This window comes from Triticum urartu, chromosome 3 (assembly GCF_003073215.2).
Source record: "Triticum urartu cultivar G1812 chromosome 3, Tu2.1, whole genome shotgun sequence".
NCBI lineage: Eukaryota > Viridiplantae > Streptophyta > Magnoliopsida > Poales > Poaceae > Triticum > Triticum urartu.
The window spans coordinates 207,081,391-207,102,776 of record NC_053024.1 but is presented as its reverse complement, the minus strand read 5'-3'; positions in this window follow the sequence as shown (position 1 = coordinate 207,102,776).

Here is a 21,386-nt window from a genome sequence, read left to right as displayed (position 1 = left end):
CTCGCGTTGATTCTTCTTCCTAAAAATCACATATATTCCAAAAAAATCTCCGTCAGTTTTTATCCCTTTTGGACTCCGTTTGATATGGATTTTCTATGAGACAAAAAACATGCAATAAACCAGAACTGGCACTAGACACTGGATCAATATGTTAGTCCCAAAAATAGTATAAAAATTTGCCAAAAGTATGTAAAAGTTGAAGAATATTGGCATAGAACAATCGAAAATTATAGATACGACGGAGACATATCATCATGTTCTGAAGAATTGAACCAAACTGATGCTTGACCCATTTATGATTGCGATCAACCTTTTGGTGTAGACTGAGGAGAAGCTCACGATCAGTTAGCACCCTTAGAGCTGTGCCTTGCTGATTTTTCTTTGAAGCATTGACGGCAGAGTCATCATTGGTGGAGTAAGATGCAGCTTTGCGGAACTAACCATCCAATGGACGAATGGCTTCATCGATAATAGAAGTTGCCTAGCCCTTCTCATCAGATGAGGAAATAGGTCGTTCGAAGACTTCAATGGGTGGCAAGTAGCTGAGATGATTCTAAAAGTCAGCCATGTAATTGATTGAAGACCTTGATGTGAGGAATCTCATAATCCAAGGAGCATATGGCTTCAACTAAAAAGGTGACAATGCAACTTTTGCAAGAGTCCTCATGAAGAAATCATGGTAGTTGACAGGAACACCATGGATGATGTTGAATAGCAAATTCTTCATGATGCCAACGACTTCTTCTTCATTAGAATCATGGCCTTTGATAGGACTCAGGGTCTTGGTCAGAGAGTCCTCAGCACATACAACAATTCCTTCACGAGGAATTTGGTTCTTGGGGCTTGACCAGGCTTCAACGGCTTCATCAATACTTGCATGTAATGATCAGATAGTTCAGGTTCATGGTAGATGAGCTGCGGACCTTCAAGGGGAGGACTGATAGGCAGGGCATGAAGCAATTCAGAGGCCGGTGCTTTGAAGAGAGTGTTTCTGTCATCCAATCCAGCACCCATGAATTCACATTTTCAGCATTGCCGGTGATGTGCAGTGTGGCGTAGAACTGAAGAATTAGTTCTTCATTCCAGTCTATGATGTCGGTGCAAAAGTTTAGCAGCCCAGCGTCATGAAGAGCACTAAGGACTGGGGTGAAGCAAAGCAGCGATTCCATGTCCACATGAGGAATATGCTCATGGTCAAAGATCTTATCCTTATCAAAATGCAGTGAAGAGTAGAAGTTGGCTTGGCTGGCTGTCCAGAAACGCTTCCTTCGAAGATGAGCATAGTCATATGTAGTGTAATTAGTGAAAAACACATGCTCGTGAAAGAATTCATAAGCCTTGAATTTTTGCTTTTTGGAGAAAGGAGTCTTCTGCTTGGGCAGAGGAGTGTAAGTCAATGCCTTCATAGTTTTAGGAATCACAATCTCAAGAACCACAGGCTGAGGAATTTCAGTTTCTCCATTGGTAGCAGACTGGGTCTTCATTTCTTCGGCAACATTAGCATCAGGACTAGTGGCTGGAATTTCTTCATGAATGGAAGGTGTGGCTTGAGGTTCATCAGAGCCCATTTGAATTTCTTCAGTCTGGACAAGGGACTGAGGAATCTGTTGCAGTGGGGTGAATAGTGGTGAGTTGGGGTGCTGACTGACCCAATAGTCATAGTTCAGCACCGGAGTGTGATAACCCACAAGTATAGGGGATCGCAACAGTTTTTGAGGGTAGAGTATTCAACCCAAATTTATTGGTTCGACAAAAGGGGAGCCAAAGAATATTCTCAAGTATTAGCAGCTGACTTGTCAATTCAACCACATCTGGAAACTTAATATCTGCAACAAAGTATTTAGTAGCAAAGTAATATGATAACAGTGGTAACGGTAGCAAAAGTAATATTTTTGGTTTTATAGTGATTGTAACAGTAGCAACGGAAAACTAAATAAGCGAAGAACAATATATGAAAAGCTCCTAGGCAATGGAACAGTGATGGATAATTATGTCGGATGCGATCAATCATGCAACAGTTATAGCATAGGGTGACACAGAACTAGCTCTAGTTCATCAATGTAATATAGGCATGTATTCCGAATATAGTCATATGTGCTTATGGAAAAGAACTTGCATGACATCTTTTGTCCTACCCTCCCGTGGCAACGGGGTCCAATTGCAAACTAAGGGATATTAAGGCCTCCTGTTGATAGAGTACCGGACCAAAGCATTAACACATAGTGAATACATGAACTCCTCAAACTACGTTCATCACCAGTAAGTATCCCGATTATTGTCACTTCGGGGTTCACGGATCATAACACATAATAGGTGACTATAGACTTGCAAGATAGGATCAAGAACTCACATATATTCATGAAAACATAATAGGTTCAGATCTGAAATCATGGCACTCGGGCCCTAGTGACAAGCATTAAGCATAGCAAAGTCATAGAAACATCAATCTCAGAACATAGTGGATACGAGGTATCAAACCCAAACAAAACTAACTCGATTACATGATAAATCTCATCCAACCCATCACCGTCCAGCAAGCCTACAATGGAATTACTCACGCGCAGTGGTGAGCATCATGAAATTGGTGATGGACGAAGGTTGATGATGACAATGGCGACGGATTCCCCTCTCCGGAGCCCCGAACGGACTCCAGATCAGCCCTCCCGAGAGAGTTTAGGGCTTGGCGGTGGCTTTGTATCGTAAAACGTGATGAATCCTTCTCCCTCATTTTTTCTCGTTGAACACAAATATATAGAGCTAGAGTTGAGGTCGTAGGAGCACCAGGGGGCCCACGAGGCAAGGGCGCGCCCGGGGGGTAGGCGCGCCCCCACCCTCGTGGACAGGGTGTGGGACCCTGGCCTTGATTCTTTCGCTAGTATTTTTTATATATTCCAAAAATAATCTCCGTTCATTTTCCGGTCATTACGAGAACTTTTATTTCTGCACAAAAATAACACCATGGCAATTCTGCTGAAAACAGCGTCAGTCCGGGTTAGTTCCATTCCAATCCTGCAAGTTAGAGTCCAAAACAAGGGCAAAAGTTTTTGGAAAAGTAGATACGACGGAGACATATCACCTCCCCCAATCTTAAAACTTTGCTTGTCCTCAAGCAATTCAGTTGACAGACTGAAAGTGATAAAGAAAAACTTTACAAACTCTGTTTGCTCTTGTTGTTGTAAATATGTAAAGCCAGCATTCAAGTTTTCAGCAAAGAGTATGAACTAACCATATTCACAATAACATTTAGGTCTCATGTTTACTCATATCAATGGCATAATCAACTAGCAAGAAATAATAAGAAATCTCGGATGAAAACACTTTCTCAAAACAATCATAATATGATATAACAAGATGGTATCTCGCTAGCCCTTTCTGAGACCGCAAAACATAAATGCAGAGCACCTTTAAAGATCAAGGGCTGTCTGGAAATTGTAATTCATGGTAAAAGAGATCCAATCAAGTCATACTCAATGTAAACTAACAATAATACATGCAAATGATAGTGGTGCTCCCCAACTGGTGCTTTTTAATCAGAGGATGATGACTCAGCATAAAAGTAAATAGATAGGCCCTTCGTAGAGGGAAGTAGGGATTTGTAGAGGTGCCAGAGCTCGGTTTTGAAATAGATATGAATAATATTTTGAGCGGTATACTTTTATTGTCAACATAACAACTGAGAGATCTCGATATCTTCCATGCTACACACATTATAGGCGGTTCCCAAGCAGAATGGTAAAGTTTATACTGCCCCACCACCAACAAGCATCAATCCATGGCCTGCCCGAAACAACGGGTGCCTCCAACTAACAACAATCCTGCGGGAGTTTTGTTTGCAATTATTTTGATTTGGTTTGAGCATGGGAATGGGCATCCCGATGACCAGCCATTTTCTCGTGAGTGAGGAGCGGAGTCCACTCCTCTTGAGAATAACCCGCGTAGAATGGAAGATACATACATCCCTAGTTGATACATGAGCTATTCGAGCGTTGACGGCGTTCTGGGAATGGGGGTCCCCAGACTTGCCTGTCTGCGGCCCATGGCATGTCTGTGCTGGCAGGTCTGTACGGCCCATCATCATCAACAAGGGATTCAAAACACTCGCGAGGGGCCAAGCCTCGTGAGGCGGACGATGCAAGACCTCCTCAGGAGCGGCCTCACTAGGATGCCTCGCAAGGAGCGGAGATATCAAGGCGGGGTGAACCTCGCGAGGCTCTCGTGACGTGAGCCATGACCATCGACACCAGGCAGGCGCCAGGCGGGCACCAGCACATGCAGCGTCCTTGTTTCCTATTTGGGGCTAAGGAGGCAAGCGTAGGCACGGAGTACCGAGGCATCAGGCAAAGGTTTCCATATCGGTGCAAGAAGACCAAGACCAGAAGGACGACAGGACGGAGGTCACCATGGAGCCCAGGACCGCGTCACCACGAGAACTTTTGGTAGGCGAAGACCACCTTTTGTCAGGATAGCTTGTACTAGTTGTCCCCTTTCAAATTGGCCGCCGTTGTTGGCTCCCTTCCCGCTCAATATTTGGGGAGAGGACCATGTCCTATATAAGTAGGACTAGCCACCACCTAGGGAGAGGGAGGGAAGAAGGAGATATGATCTGATCAACTCTTGTAATACTCATATCATCAAGAAAAATCAAGCATGACGTAGGGTATTACCTCCATCAAGAGGGCCTTAACCTGGGTAAACATCGTGTCCCCTGCCTCCTATTAACATCCGCCTTAGACGCACAGTTCGGGACCCCCTACCCGAGATCCGCCGGTTTTGACACCGACATTGGTGCTTTCATTGAGAGTTCCACTGTGTCGTCATCATAAGGAGGATGGCTGGACTTGTTGTCAAGGACAACATCACCTCTGGGGGAGCCCTGGCTGTAGGCCAAACTCTCCGAGTAGGCGGCTTCGTCATGACCGCCCGCTCGGCCGTTGCGCCGACGATGACTTCTTGGGTCATCGAAAATAGCCTCCACATCAGCTCAGAATTTGCCGAACAAATGGACCCAATGGAGCTCTCCTCTTGGAACGAGCTCTTGGATCGCATCTTCTCTCTGGGAGTCACTACGGACTACGATCGGATCGGGCTTAAACCCAACCAAAGGAAGATTAATTCTCCGCCGGTCACCCATCAGATAGCAGTGGTGGAGGAGCAATGCGGCGATTCTCCCTCTATCCCGAGGACAAACTATGTTCGGATTCCCGAGCTCTCCGAGCCGGATACTCGCTCATGGGAGGAGACCGCCCTAGCCCTGAACCTAGAATCAGGCTGCATACCGAACCCGCGGGGCAACATCTCAGAGCCCGAACTCCCAAGATCAGAAACTCCCCTGCCCCGAGATCACAGATTGGGACAAGTTTTGGACTTAAATCCACCCACCCACCTAGATACAAACGATCTTTCCCACATTAGGCAAGAGCCCCAAGAGACAGTACATCACTATTGGGCCAGATTCCTCCTTGTAATGAACAAGGTCAAGGACTGTCGCGAGGAAGATGCAATTTTGTTCTTTTGCAACAATTGCACGGACAAGGGAATCCTCAACGCCATAAGTCACCATGACATAGCACACTTCGCTGACTTGGCGGCCATAGTATGGAAATACTATGTGATGGAAAGTGCCTGGAAAACCCAGATGCAATTTTGGGATAATCCGGCCCTGACAAAACCCCCAGTCCGAACTAAAAGGGTGTACTCTCACAAGTCGCCCGACTCAATTATAAAGAAGCAAAAGCCCGCTATAGGGCATGGAACCATATTGGAGGGATGGCTTAACGGGCCCTGCAAAATCCATAGTACAGCGGATACCATATCAACGCACAGCCTTAGAGCATGTTGGGTACTCCGGAGGGTGGCCAAGAGCGTTGAGGATCTCCTCATCCAAAATACCTCAGAGCAGCTTCCCATGGATAACAATACAGTATTGACGGTCTTTGAAACCTTCGCCTCAAATAATAGGTGTAAGTGAGCACTCTGCAGCCTTGCCGAAGTCTGCCACGTGGCAGCAATTAATCCTTGGAGTGACACGGCTATTACCTTCAATGTCAGTGACGAACCTAAATTCCGAACAGCCCGAGCACCAGCCGCTTTGGTCCTCAGTCCAATTATAGACGGCTTTCGGCTCACTAATGTGCTAATGGACGGCGACAGCGGATTAAACCTCATTTATGAGGAGACTCTTCAAAAAATGGAAATAGACAACAACCGCATTGAGCAAAGTAGTATGACCTTCCGAGGAATCATCCCTAGTCGGGAGGCACGTTGCGCTGGGAAAATCACACTTGATGTGGTATTCGGCACTCTGGAGAATTACAAGTCCGAAGAAATTACATTCCATGTGGCCCTGTTCAGTAGCGGATACCACACCCTTCTAGGGCGGGAGGCATTCACGATCTTCCAAGCCATACCCCATTACGGGTACATGAAGCTCAAAATGCCTGGTCCCAATGGAATCATCACTCTAGTTAGTGATCCGGACATAGCACTCCGCACCGAGAGCAAAACAGTCGCACTGGCCATCAAGGCATTATCCAAAGCCCTTGTGGCGGAGGAGTTAACCGCGCTGCGCTCCACGGTGGACAGGGACGACGTGATACTAGAAAAAAGATCCAAGTCCACCTCCTTTAAACCAGCAGATGAAATAGTAAAATTCCAGGTCCATCCAACGGACCCCGTAAAAACAGCATCCATTGGGGCATAGTTAAACCCCACTATAGACGCGGCACTACAGGAGTTTCTGCGCGAGAATTGGGACATATTCGCCTGGCATCCTTCAGACATGCCAGGAATCCCACGCAGATTGGTCGAGCATAGCATTAATATTTTAAAAGGATTCAAGCCGGTCAAGCAGACTCTTCGGCGTTTCTTTGAACCTAAGCAACAAGCCATGGGAGAGGAGCTAGCCAAGTTAATGGAAGCCGGATTTATTAGAGAAATAAAACATCCGGACTGGCTAGCAAACCTGGTGCTGGTACCAAAGAAGGACAAATCTTGGCGCCTATGCGTCGACTTCAAAGACCTTAATAAGGCTTGCCCAAAGGATCCCTTCCCACTCCCTCGCATCGATCAAATCATCGACGCTACCGCGGGACACGAATCATTGTGCTTCGTCGATGCATACTCCGGTTACCATCAGATTAAGATGGCGGAGTTTGATCAAGCCGCAACAGCATTTATCACACCACATGACCCTTTCTGTTTTAATACAATGCCCTTTGGGCTCAAAAATGCCGGCGCAACATATCAGCGCATGATCCAGACATGTCTGGAAAAGCAGATCTTCAAGACCGTGGAGGCATATGTAGACGATGTGGCCATTAAAACCAGACACATCGACTCCTTAATAGACGACTTGAGGCTCACGTTCGCCAATCTCCGAACTTAGAGCATTAAGCTCAATCCGGAAAAATGCGTTTTCAGCGTCCCCGCTAGAAAGCTCCTGGGCTTCATTGTCTCCAGTACAGAAATTGAAGCAAATCCAGCTAAAATCTGAGCTCTGTCGCAGTTGGCTATCCCAACTGACCTCAAGCAAATCCAGAAATTAACTGGATGTGTGGCGGCTTTAAGCCGCTTTATCTCCCGATTAGGAGAATAGGCACTCCCCCTTTATCGCCTTCTTCGGCGCACCGAACACTTCGAGTGGACGGGCGCGGCCACGGCCAGACTGGAAGAAATAAAAGCCATCCTGGCCACCAACCTCATCTTGGCCGCGCCAACTGTTGGCAAACCAATGCTATTATATATAGCGGCAACTCATCAAGTTGTGAGCGCAGTGCTCGTCGTCGAACAAGAGATGGACGGACATAAATTCCCACTTCAAAAGCCGGTATATTATGTATCCACCGTCCTCACTCCATGCAAATCACGGTACCCACATTATCAAAAGATAGCATGCGCGGTATTCATGGTATCCCGGAAATTACGACACTACTTTCAAGAGTGTTCAATTACAGTGGCCTCCGAAGTACCACTCAATGACATAATAAACAATCGCGATGCCACGGGCCGGATTGCCAAATGGGGTATCAAGCTCCTCCCGTTCGACATAACATATAAACCACGACCAGCCATTAAGTCGCAAGTACTGGCCAATTTCGTAGCTGAATGGATAGAGGCCGAACTCCCTAAAGAGTACGGTGCATACTCCAATCGGATCATGCACTTCGACGGCTCTAAAATGCTGGCTGGTCTAGGGGCTGGCGTCGTCCTGACATCCCCCACCGGAGATACAGTGCAATACATACTCCAAATACTATATACGGACTCCAATAATGCAGCCAAATACGAGGCCCTATTACACGGTCTCCGGATGGCAGTCTCCATAGGCATTCAACACCTGGAGGTGCGTGGGGACTCAAACCTCGCAATATCCCAAATAAATGGAGACTTCGATGCCAAGGATCCGAAAATGGCGGCATATCGCAATGTCGTCCTCAAAATGTCAACTCGGTTCGAGGGGCTTGAATTCCACCATGTGGCTCGGGGAAACAACCAGGCGGCGGACATCCTCGCCCGTATCAGCGCTAAACGCGACCCTGTCCCACCGAACATCTTCCTGGAAAAACTGTTTAAACCATCCGTGGTATGGGAAGGGGTCACCGGCAACAATAGTACGGATCCGGCGACAACCCCAGATACCGAACACTCTGACACAATCGGAGGCTCGGCCATCGAAATAACACCTTCAGCCCACGTAATAATGGATGTTATCACCCCGTGGACAGAACCATTCCTGGCCTACCTAACTAGGCAGGAACTACCCGAGGACCAAAATGAGGCGATCTAAAGCCTACAAGGTCCATGAGGGAGAGCTTTATAAGAAAAGCACTACGGGAGTCCTTCAAAGGTGCATCTCCGAATATGAATGGCGGAAGCTTTTGGCAGAAATCCATGCCGGACTCGGTGGCCATCACGCCACAGCCCAGGCCCTTGTAATCAAGGCCTTCCATACAGGTTTTTATTGGCCGACGGCACGGGCAGATGCGTAGCATCTGGTCCAGCATTGTGTCGGTTGCCAGCTATTTGCAAACCAAAGCCATATGCCGCCTACCGCTCTCCAAACAATCCCCATTACTTGGCCCTTTGCGGTCTGGGGGCTTGATATGGTCGGACCCCTTAAAGGGGGAACCCATAAGAAAAAATACTTACTGGTCATGGTGGATAAATTCACCAAATGGATAGAAGCCAAACCTGTCAAGACGGCTGTATCTGGATCGGTGATAGACTTCATATCTGGGGTTGTACACCGTCACGGCGTCCCCCATAGCATCATCACTGACAACGGCACGAATTTTACAGCCGACAAAGTGAAACTTTGGTGCGGCAACATGGGCATCAAGCTCGATTATGCTTCTGTCTATCACCCGCAAACTAACGGTCAAGTCGAACAAGCGAATGGTCTTATCATGAGCGGCATTAAACCCAGATTAGGGCAGTCCTTAAAGGAATCAAACACGCACTGGGTAGAGGAGCTTGACTCCGTACTATGGGGGCTGTGGACCACGCCGAATCACACTACCGGATACACACCGTTTTTATGGTGTACGGTGCTGAGGCGGTGCTGCCTTGCGACATAATTCATGACTCACCTCGAGTGCGCATGTACGAAGAAAGAGAGGCCGAGCTTAATCGACAGGACAGTTTGGATGCCCTGGAGGAGGAGTGCGACGTAGCAAAAGTCCGTTCCGCATTCTATCAGCAACAGGCTCTAAGGTATCAAAGCAGAGACGTGCGGGCCAAAACCTATAATGTTGGTGAACTAGTTCTACGCCTACCGGAGAAAAAAAGAACAAGCTCAAGCGCAAATGGGAAGGTCCATTCATTATCGACCAGATTCTGACCGGTGGGGCGTACCGTATGCAGGATGCATTGGACAATCGACTCGAGCCAAACCAATGGAACGCAGCCCGACTCCGAAGATTCTACGCCTAGCGCCGGACACTATGTTCGTCTCCTTAACTCCATCAATTTTTCGCACATATGTGTTTTCTCTCTCTCTCTCTCTTACTTTTTATTCTTCTCTCCAATGCCCTAAAGGGCTAAACTTGTGTCTTGGTCACACAATCTTGACGCACTAACCGTGCTCATTATACCTGGGGGCTTCTCATACAGAAGCTCAATCTAATTATTTTTTCGGGCCTTATGCGCCGCACATGTGTTATTCTTCCGCATGTACCTTTTTTGCCATTATATGCATCGATATCACTTAAGTTTTGGCCAAGCTGGGTTGCCTGGCTCTTGTATTTATTCCCTAAGTTCCCGTAAATTCGGCTAGGGCATAAGGGGAGCACCTCTGCGATTGTTACTGTCGGGTCAGCCGGATGTGTACCTCAGACTGGGTGAAGCCAAAAGCTAGCGTTCTTAAGGGAATATTCGGTCGGTGAATAAAAGAAGACTTTCATTTAAATTACTACACGCCCCCAGCTGTTTTTAACCTGCGTCTCGCAGTTTGGACATGCACATTAGGGCATGCGTACCCAGGGAAAGGAACCCTTAACGAAACTATTCTCCCTGAAAGATGTTTCTTACTGTCCATGTAATGTAACATAGCTAGTTGGATACTTGTCTGTTCAAGCACTTATGACCCCTACGCCTGGTTTCCATGCATACCCCGGTTCTTATATAATCGAGAGGGTATTCGGATACACTCTGGACTATCGGGTCCAAAGGTCGAAGCGAAAAGGTCCGCCATGACAAATGATTTACAATTTGGCTAGGGACATTACATATGTCGTTTGAAGTACACAGTCACTATGACTGATTGAACTCTTCTTCTATGCCATCCAACAGGCTGTATAGCCTACAATCATGTTGGGAATACTTTATGGCTAATTCTACTTGATCATACACTAAACTGACAGGGATCTCATTCCCATCAGGCCCCACAAGTCCGACCTCGGCCATGTGGTTTGGATCCACTTTGGTATATCGTGTCTTCACCATAGCCCAGGCTTCCCTTGCACCCTGTCGGCAGGCTGATATCTTCCATAATCGGAAGCGCCGCCGCGCTCCCTTGAGCTTCTCTATAAGCTCCCCGATGCCTACGAGCGGGGACGCGGATGGCCACAAGGCTTGGGCAATACCCTGCATCACCTGTCGGACTTGCTCGTGCAGTTGTGAGAGCTCTGGTAGAAGATCACCAGAAGACTCGGGCATCTCCTCCGCGGGACGACCCGTCAGTATAGCTGCAGACATAACGCTGTTAGCCAGCTTCTTCGCCGAACTCCTTTAAAAAGTTCACTCAAGCACTTACTAAAAATGCCGCGCCGAAGCCCTTTAGTCTCCTTCACGGAGTCCGCAAGCTGGGCTCGAACATCCTTCAGTTCCACGCCTAGCCGGATATTGGTGTCTTGGAGATCATTTTTCTCCTGCCTGACTCGCGTCAGCACGCGCTCGCCAGCATTTCGCTGTCGATCATCACGTGTCGTATCCGCCTCCACGGCCTTCGGATTCACTCCAGGGCCACCTACAACATCTATTATTAGGTTGGCATACATGCCGCATACTACCTGGTACCCGTATTCTTTGCAATAGATACAAGTGTTCCCAGGGGGACCCTTCTCGAACTCCTTCAACGCGGCAACAGCGGCCCCTAGCTGGGCCTTGCACTCGTCTAGCTCTTGAGACAATTGGGAATTCTTCTCTGTAAGAGCCTGCACAAAAAATGATCCTTAAATCAGTTGCGTCAACTATTTCAAGTCTCAGGGGCTACTGCACATATAATCGTCAGATTTGCTTACCCGTATATCCCTTACATACTGGTCCGTGGCTCTGGCTAGACCATTTTGAGTAGCACGGATGTACGCGTCTCCAGAATTGAAGGCATCAAATGCCTCTGGGGAGGAGCATCTGGCTAGACCACTTTGAGCAGCACGGAGTACGGCCCGGCGATGCCTGTGATTCATGGCGCTCTCCACTTTTGAATTTGTAGAGGATAGTCCATCCGCATCCTCTATAGGAGGAGCATCTGGCTTTCGCCCCGTGTTGGCTTCCGCCTCTTTGTCCGACCCTGGAGCCCGACTGGTGGAGGCGTGATCGGCAGCCTCTCTGGATATAGTCCAGCGAGTGTTTTTTTATTAAGAAACATGGACGTCATTATATTTTGAGAAAGACGACAACAATGGAGCGAGGTTTTGTGTTATACCTCTGCGCCGTCGTCTCCGTCCTGACCGCCTTCCTTTTAGGCCTACCCGGCCTCGGTGCCTCTTGTTGGCGAGTTGCTGCGGGTTCGGCATGGCTTCCCGAATGCCTTCCCTGTAAAACACCATATGTGTATGGTAGGTGAATTGCATAAAAAGGAATCCTATTTTTGGAGTTGGGATCTTGGTTTTTCTTACGTGCGACGTAGGGAGCAGTCCGGGGTAGTCGGCCGTTATTGCCACCATGGCGTCATCGCATCTCAATTGATAGAATTGCCTGTCTATCAGCTCCACAAATATGTCCGGATCCTCTTCAAGTCCGGGATCGAGGGCCCGGTCAGGGTCCTCCGGTTGTGGAGGCGGGCTGTTGACCTCCCTTATAGCTTTTCGCAGTTCCTGCCGTGAAACGGCATGGTGAGTATTTACGAGGAAGAATGCGGGAAGGTCAGGAGTGAAGAGTGACAACTTACCCAGCTTGGAGGGTTGTACATGGAGAATCCATCCTGTGGCTTGATACGGACGAACTCCTCTTCTTTTCCCTTGAATAACTCGGACAGAATTTTTGCTAAAGCAACTGTGGAGTCCGGTCCCTTACGCCCGCAACGAGTGGCATCATCTTTCCTGTTAAAACACCACAGGGGGTGCCCTCGATATTGAAGTGGTTGCACTCCCCACATTATGCCTATTGACATAACCTCGATTATTGTCAATCCTGATTGAGCCAGCGCTTTAATCCGGTTCATCAGGTAAAGGACTTCTCCGTTGTTTTCCTCCTGGGGGCTCCATGGGCGCCAGCTTCGGCGTTTCTTCAGAGGAGTATTGTTGAACTCAGGAAGACCCCATCGAACAGGGTCTGGAAGGGGTATGTCCTCCATATAAAACCACTCCGAAGGCCAGTCTTCAGACGTCTTCTTTCGAGTACCGGAAAAGTATCCGGTCTCGGCGATGCGCCATATTTCGGCTCCGCCCACCTGATAAAGTGACCCCTTCTGTGTGTGGGGCACAAGGCAAAATAACCTTTTCCATAGTTTGAAATGAGCCTCGCAACCCAGAAACAGCTCACAAAGGGCAACATAACCGGCGATGTGTAATATGGAAGCAGGGGTGAAATTGTGCAGTTGGAGGCCGTAAAACTCCAGGAGCCCGCGGAGGAACGGATGAATTGGAAATATGAGTCCCCTTAGTAAGTAAGGGACAAGGCATACCCGCTCCCCCTTAGAGGGATTGGGGACGCTCTCCACTTGTTCCCCGCCATTATAGGTGGCGAGCCCGGCTCGGACGGGACCATATACGCTGGAGGGAGAAATCCCCGGGTCTGCAACTCTACTAATCGGCTGTGCGGGACGGGACACCTCTCCCAGTCACTGGGCGTAGGGCTGCGGAGGTGGGAGGAGCTGCGGTGGTCGGCCATGATGGAATGGTCTTTTCCGAGCGCGCTCCGATGGATTCTCGCCATGGGAGGATGGTGTGGATTGGATCTAGGAATCCTCATCTCTTTAATAGACAATTTATTTACCTGGCTAGGGGGTGAATGTAAAAACGCCCTGGCTCCTCGCATTCGCTCGACGCGTGGAAGATGGCCCTTATTGGGTGCAGAAGCCAAGGAATCCAACATTTATGGGAGCCGGACACAACTTAGCAGATATTCAGGATTTTTAGAAGAACCCGCCTTGCAATGCCGAAGACAATACTGCGCGTCGGACTCATCGTCATTGAAGCCTGGTTCATGGGCTACTGAGGGAGTCCTGGAGTATGGGGTCTCCGGACAGCCACACTATATCCTTTGGCCGGACTGTTGGACTATGAAGATACAAGATTGAAGACTTCGTCCCGTGTCCGGATGGCACTCTTCTTGGCATGGAAGGCAAGCTAGGCAATACGGATATGTATATCTCCTCCCTTGTCACCGACCTTGTGTAACCCTAGTCCCCTCCGGTGTCTATATAAACCGGAGGGTTTAGTCCATAGAACCACAGACAGTCATACCATAGGATAGCTTCTAGGGTTTAGCCTCTACGATCTCGTGGTAGATCAACTCTTGTAATACTCATATCATCAAGAACAATCAACCAGGACGTAGGGTATTACCTCCATCAAGAGGGCCCGAACCTGGGTAAACATCGTGTCCCCTGCCTCATGTTACCATCCTCCTTAGACGCACAGTTCGGGACCCCCTACCCGAGATCCGCCGGTTTTGACACCGACACCCGTGATCCAACATTTGGCGCGCCAGGTAGGGGTGCGTCGTAGCTTCCCTTCCATCGGTCGACGCTTCGTCGCTCCGTCATCTCCATGGCAGACGCTTGCCGTGCTCGAGCTGAACCACGAGCTGCCCTCACTACTCGTGTTGCTCAGACCGCTCCCGTCGGCGAGCCACCTTGTCGTTCCCCGTCGCCTCCCGCCAATGCCGCAACCGGCCCTGCAGGGAACGATTAGCAAGCTTCCTCGCTGCACCCATCGGTGCGGCAGGACGGCAGCACCGCCACCCCATCGCTAACCCCGGCCGGTTCCTCGTCCCACGCACGTCGCACTCCCATGGATGCGCATGCCGTGCTCCTTATGGCAAACGAGCTCCTACGCTACCGCCCGATCGACGACCTCTATGAGGACTGGCTCCACCACGTCGCCGAGCTCGTCCGCGCCGCATGGGGCTCCCCGGCGCCATCCCCCTCTCTGCCTTGCCCTCCTCTAGCCACAGGCGACGTGCCTCGTGGAGCGCCTCCACCACCTCTGCCCCAAGACGGTGCCTTGGCGCCAAGGCGAGTGGGCCCATGGCGCGATCCACCACGCCCGGTACTCGCGTGCGAAGAGAGAAGCTGCCAAGAGATTCCTCGGCCGCGAGAAGCTGCACCAGCGCTCCCCGCGCCGCCTCGCCAAGCCCGCGTGCTACCCGCGGTGGCGGCGCGCGGGCCTCATCAAGTCCAAGCTCCACCTCCAAGACGGGCCCCGGCGACCACGGCCGGCTGCCGCACCTTCACCCCCGAGCTGCGTAGTGTCGCCTGGCCAGGCAAGTTCAAGCCGATTCTGCCTCCTTGCTATGACGGCACCCCCGACCCCGCGGAGTTCCTGCAGCTCTATGAGCTGAGCATCGTAGCGGCCAACGGCGACGAGAAAGTCATGGCGAACTTGTTTCCTATGGCTCTCAACTATGGTGCCCACCCCTGGCTCCTGAACCTGCCGCAAGGCTCAATCTCCGCCTGGGACGAGATGCGCAACCGCTTCGTCGCCAACTTCCAGGGCAGTCGTGATCGCCCTCCAGCCACGGGTGACCTGGGCCGCATCAAGAAACAACCGGGAGAGACCCTCCAGAAGTACATCCAGCGCTTCAACAACACTCGCCTCGAGATCCCCAAGGTTATGGACGAGGCCATCATCTCCGCGTTCTCTGATGGCGTCCGCGACATCAAGATGAAGGAGGAGCTCGCTATCCACGAGGAGCTATGCACATCTCAGGAGCTGTTCAACCTGGCAACCAAGTGCGCGAGAGCTGAGGAGGGGCGCCTCTCCCTCCTCAAGCTGCCAGCTGCGGGCGCAGAGGAGAAGAAGGCCAAGGCCAAGGACGTGAAGCGCAAGGAAGCAGATGTGCTCGCAAAGGAGCTGGACACCAAGCGAGGCAGAGACCAGCCAAAGTCATCCAAGAACAGTCGACCATTCTGCACCTTCCACAACCTGAACACCCACAACACCAGTGACTGTCAAGAACTCAGAGCCATTCGCGAAGGACGCTTCAGTCGACGCACCGAGCGCAGCGACCTGGGCTACGACCGAGGAGGAGGACGTGGAGGCGGACGCTGGGACGACCGTGGTCCATGCCAGGAGTGGCGCGACAGGCCTCGTGAGGACCGCTGGCAGGATCATCCTCGCGAGGGCGCCTGGAGGGACCAGTCTCGTGAGGATCGCCCTCAGGGCAACGCCGGTCTTTCGCCACTGCCGCCGCCACCAAGAAGGAATGACGACCACCATCAAGACAAGGGGGCTGGGGGCTTCTAGGAGCCGCGCGCAATCGCCTGCATCTTGAGTAGAGCACAGGCCCCAGCCTCGCAGCGTAGCTTCAAACAGTTCGCTCGTGCGGTGAGTGCAGTCCTCCCCAAGCTAGAGGCCACGCACCCGCTCAGGTGGTCCCAGTGCGCCATCACCTTCAGCTCGGCAGATCAGCTCAAGTGCGCTGCCACCACTGGTGCCCTCCCGATGCTTTCTTCACTAGTCATCAGCAATGTGCAATTTACCAAGACCCTCATCAACGGCGGCGCAGGGCTCAACGTCCTGTCCGTCGACACGTTCGACAACCTCCAAGTGCCATATGAGCAGCTTCAACCTACCAAGCCTTTCTCAGGAGTGACCAACGGTTCCACCACACTGATAGGGCAGGTCCACCTCCCTGTCACCTTTCGGGAACGCAAGAACTACCGCACCGAGCTCATCGACTTTGACGTCATGCACATCCATCTGCCATACAACACCATCCTCGGATATCCAGCCCTGGCGAAGTTCATGGTGGTGACACACCACGGTTACAATGTCCTGAAGATGCCAGGAAGCGGCTGAAACATCACAGTCCCGTGCGAAGAGAGGGATGCGATGTGCTCCCTTGAGCACGCCTTTCAAGCTAACGCAATCGACGACCCCGACAGCAAGAGCGAGGATCCTCCCGAGGCCATCCCTAAGAAGAAGAAGCAGCTGCGCCATGCCAGACCTCAGGAGTGTGGTGTCGTGGCTAGAACCTCGTTAGGATCAACGCCCGCTCCAGGGGCGCCTCGCTCCGTCGCATAGGAAGGCGCGCCCAGCGCCCTCCTCGGGCAGGGCTAGGGGGCTCTATTCTGGAGGGCCTCAGACCTTGCCAACATCACAAGGGAGGCGCTCGAGCACCACTTGGAGCCGTGCTTCACGGCACGTTTCCCTCAGTTGAACACAGGGCAAGGAGCGCCCACCGCTCAGGAGTTCATCACCAATACCGCTGAGGACTGCAAGACGCAAGGGCCATGTGCGGCGACCGCCGCTCATGAGGCGCAGCTCCCCATCCAGGTGAGGATGCCGGGCTGCGCGTCTGCGTCGACCTATCAGGGCTCAACAGGGCCGCATCTCCGGAGATTTTCTAGCCTTCACGCGTGGGCCGTTGAGAGGGTCCACCACACAGCTATGTTCGCATGCCCTTCGGCTTGTCGAGCATGTCGTCAGCTTATCAGCGCAACTTGCAGTGGTCCTTGTGGCTCAGGAGGCTAGGCACCATGCCATCCTGGTAGAGATGGAGACGGTCCCCAGGGAACCACCTGAGCCCCCAGGTCCTCCCGAGGCTCAGGGCCCCGGTGGCTCGTGAGGAACGACCCCTTCGCCGCGTGCCTTCAGCTGCACCAACTCTCCTTCGTCGACAGAGCCAGGTGACATTTTCCAAGTTCGTTTAGCTGGGAGCGCCCCTTGGGCTGCACTATTCCCAGGCCGCGTGGGTCCGTCCCTATGGCAGGTATCTATTTTGCTTATGCCTTTAGTTTACTCTGTTGGGGGTGCCCCTCAGGCTGCATCATCCCCAAGCCGCTCGGGCCTGACCCGGTGGCATGTATCTTTCTACATTTACCCAAGAAGATTTGCCTCACATGCTTGATCTGCCTAATTACCACCTGCCACGGGTCCGCCCCTCTATCATGCAATTTGCTTGCGCATTCAAAGGGGGGCTCCTGAGCATCGCAAATGAGGAGCTCTTACTGGCTCTCTAGCCCTCACCCCCTGGTCTTGACCACGGCATCGCAACCTGGCATACCAGTGGCGGCTGAGCTCGCTCGAGGGCTGGGACCTGAGGACGTAGAGCGCTTGCACCTAACCGTCTCGCAGGAACGCACAACTGTCAAGGATTCAAGACCAGGCGCAACCCGCCTTGAGGTAGGGCCTCATCAGTCCCGCGCTGGGTCACGAGTGCCCAGATACACCTCGCAGCCCTGCCGTGCAAGCCACGTGTCAGGGCGGGGCTGTACATGACCCAGGGGCTCCTCCTGGAGGGGGCCCCCGACGCACAAGTGGAAGCACCATGCTCCGATGCTGGCCATCGACACTGCCATGGAGCGGCTATGCCCATGTAGAAGCGGAAGTACTATGCTCCGCACTGGTGATAAACAACTGAAGGCGGCTCCACGGTCGTACCAACCTCAGGGAGCCCCAGAGCTCAGTGTCTGGCCTCACCGCAACGCCTCCCCTCGGGAGAGCCGCGCGAGGGGGCTAGACACGGGGGCTACACTTGGGTCACGCCCAAGCACAAGCCACTCAAATAGGTCTCCTGGACCTGGTCGTCGCACGCCCCTCCCGAGGCCTCGGTGAGGGTAGGTATGGAAATTGTTTGCGCGTCAAGAGGGACTCCTGAGCATCGCGACTCAGGAGCCTAACTGGTCATGTAGCCCCTCACTCCTTGGTCCGTCTTGGTCTCCGGTCAGCCCAATGGTGGTTGAGGTATGCGCGGGGTCGGGCTCTGCAGATGTAGAACATTAATCTATCCTCGTGTACTCATCCTGTAAGCTGTTTGCGCGTCAAGGGGGACTCCTGAGCATCGCGACTTAGGAGCCTAACTGGTCACATAGCCCCTCACTCCCTGGTCTGTCCTGGTCTGCGGTCGGCTCAACGACGGTTGAGGTATGCGTGGGGCCGGGCTCTGCCGACGCAGAACACAAAGCGGATAGGAAGAAAATTGCAAAATCTTGAAGAAAATATTACAAAACATATTGTCCTCACAATACCAAATGAATGTTTAACGCCTCCACGTGGCCTGATGCATATTACAGGAACGGAACAGGAGAGTAGCTGCAGGTCACCCCTGGACACCACCATCGCCTGCAGAAGTCGCTCCTCCTTGGGTAACATCGCCTGCACCTGCACCACCAGCCGCAGGATCGGCGGCATCGCCGGACAAGGGTGCGGAGGCAAAGCCGCGGAACCTCTTCAGCAGGGCTTCCACCTGACCTTGCATGGCTGCGGTGGTGGCTGCGTAGTGATCATCAGCCACAGGCTCCAGCAGCTCGTCAAGACAAGCGCTAGGGTCGCGAAGGTCAAATGGCTGAAGACACGAGTCAATGCAGCTGAAGACAGGATGCGAGCTTCTGCCTCTTCCATAGGACCGATACCATCCACGACTTCCTCGAGCGCCTTCACCAAGAAAGGAAACAGCAAGGCTGGACCATCTTCATCGATGGTCAGCGGCCTCTCCAAGCCATCACGAGGATAGAAAGGGGAGACCGAGCTGAAGTGGGCCTTACTCCTTCCGCTGCCCTGCTGTGGCGATACTCTCTTCCTTTCCCACTCTAATGCAGCCGCTTGAGCGCTAAAGGGGACCTCCTGAGAATCGCCCCTCAGGAGCTCTTATTGGACCTCGGGCCGCTCACCTCCTGGCCTTGACAACGGTATCGTGACCTGGCATACCAGCGACGGCTGCAGCCTGCCTGGGGACCGGGACCTGTCAGCATAGAGCATCAAGCCTCCACAGGATTGGAAAGGGGAGGTTGAGCCTCGGCAAGATATGCGCCCACGCAATTCCATAACAAGGACCATATATACGCAAAAGACATTACAGACCCTTTACACGCCCCCAAGGGGTGCTTCATGATCCTTTGCAGGGAACCAGAACAAGAACCTAGGGGAATCCAATCTACACCCTCCCTTGGCGGACGCCATCATCAACAGTGGGCCACGGGAGGCCGGGACCAACCCCATCTAGATCAACGGCGGCGGGGCTGGACGCCGCGGCCCTGCTCCGAGCTCGGCGGGAGCTTGGCGGCACGTAGCTATCATCGCTCATCTCCGGAGACTTCAAGGGCTCAGGAGAGTCGCTGGACCACCACGAGTCGCCGCTGTCGCAGGAGGAGCTGCAGGCAAGACCAGTGGAGGCCCCCGCGCCCGCCGCGATGTCGTCCTGGTGACCTCCTTCAAGGCAGCACTCCAGGCGGCGGCCTTCCTTGTTGAAGACCTTGAAGAACAGCACGGAGGCGCCGTCGTACTCGAAGTGGATCGCGAGGCCGCCCTCCGCGCGGCAGACCTGGGCAATCTCACCCTAGCATCGGGTCATGAACATCTTCCCAGAGGCAACGGTTCCAATCTCCGCTCTGGTTGCCGAGTTGTTGCAGTCAGCATGCTGCAGCCAAAGTTCGCTAACACCCCTCAGCGGCACCTCGGCGGCGAAGAACGGTGGGAGGCGTATTCAGGTGCTTGGTGGCACTGCCGCCCACAGCATGAACTCACGCGACGAGTCCGTGGCATGGACCCCTGGGGCGATGGCATGTGTCCCCGCGGCGCGGCGACGACGGCCATGGCACGGGCAGCGCCGCTCGTCGCTTCGCCCTCCCGAGCCCCCGGCTCGGGCGTACAAGGGTAGCGGATACCCTGGAGGAGACCGCTCGCACCAGGGCCTCATCACCACCTGCATCGCCAGTTCGTCGCGACGGTAAACCGACCTCTTCTTCGGCGGAAGCAGCTCTGGATCATAGCGGGGGGCCTTTCCTTTCATTTCGGCGGAGAGCCTTCGGATGGGCGCCATTGCTGTTAGCGGCGGAGCAAGGAGGACGAAGCAAATGGACCAAGAAGAGATGGGCGACGGGGGCTCCGCCCCCCTACCCATTTATAGCGGAAGAAGGCCAACCGGTGCCTCCCATGATCACAGGTAATGATGATTTTCCTTGCATGTCGCAGGGACTTGTCAAGTCGGGAAGTTGCCGAGGCAACGTGGGGAAGCGGAGACAGCCACGACCAGTCAACTGCCACGCGTCAACTAAGGCCGCGGGCTTTTGGGGCCCGCGGTGTTCGGCGCTTGATCCTTTGGCTTCGCCTCGAACCCACGCCTGAGCGTGCCTTGGGTCCCGGGGGCTACTGTCGGCGTTCTGGGAACAGGGGTCCCCAGACTTGCCTGCCTGCGGCCCATGGCATGGCTATGCTGGCAAGTCTATACGTCCCATCATCATCAACAAGGCATTCAAGACCCTCGCGAGGGGCCAAGCCTCGCAAGGCGGACGACGCAAGACCTCCTCAGGAGCGGCCTCACCAGGCTGCCTCGCGAGGAGCGGAGATATCAAGGCGGGGTGAACCTCGCGAGGCTCTCGTGACGTGAGCCATGACGATCGACACCAGGCGGGCGCCAGCGCGCAGCGTCCTTGTTTCCTCTTTGGTGCTAAGGAGGCAAGGGCAGGCGCAGAGTACCGAGGCATCAGGCAAAGGTTTCCATATCGGTGCAACAAGACCAAGACCAGAAGGACAGCAGGATGAAGGTCACCATGGAGCCCAGGA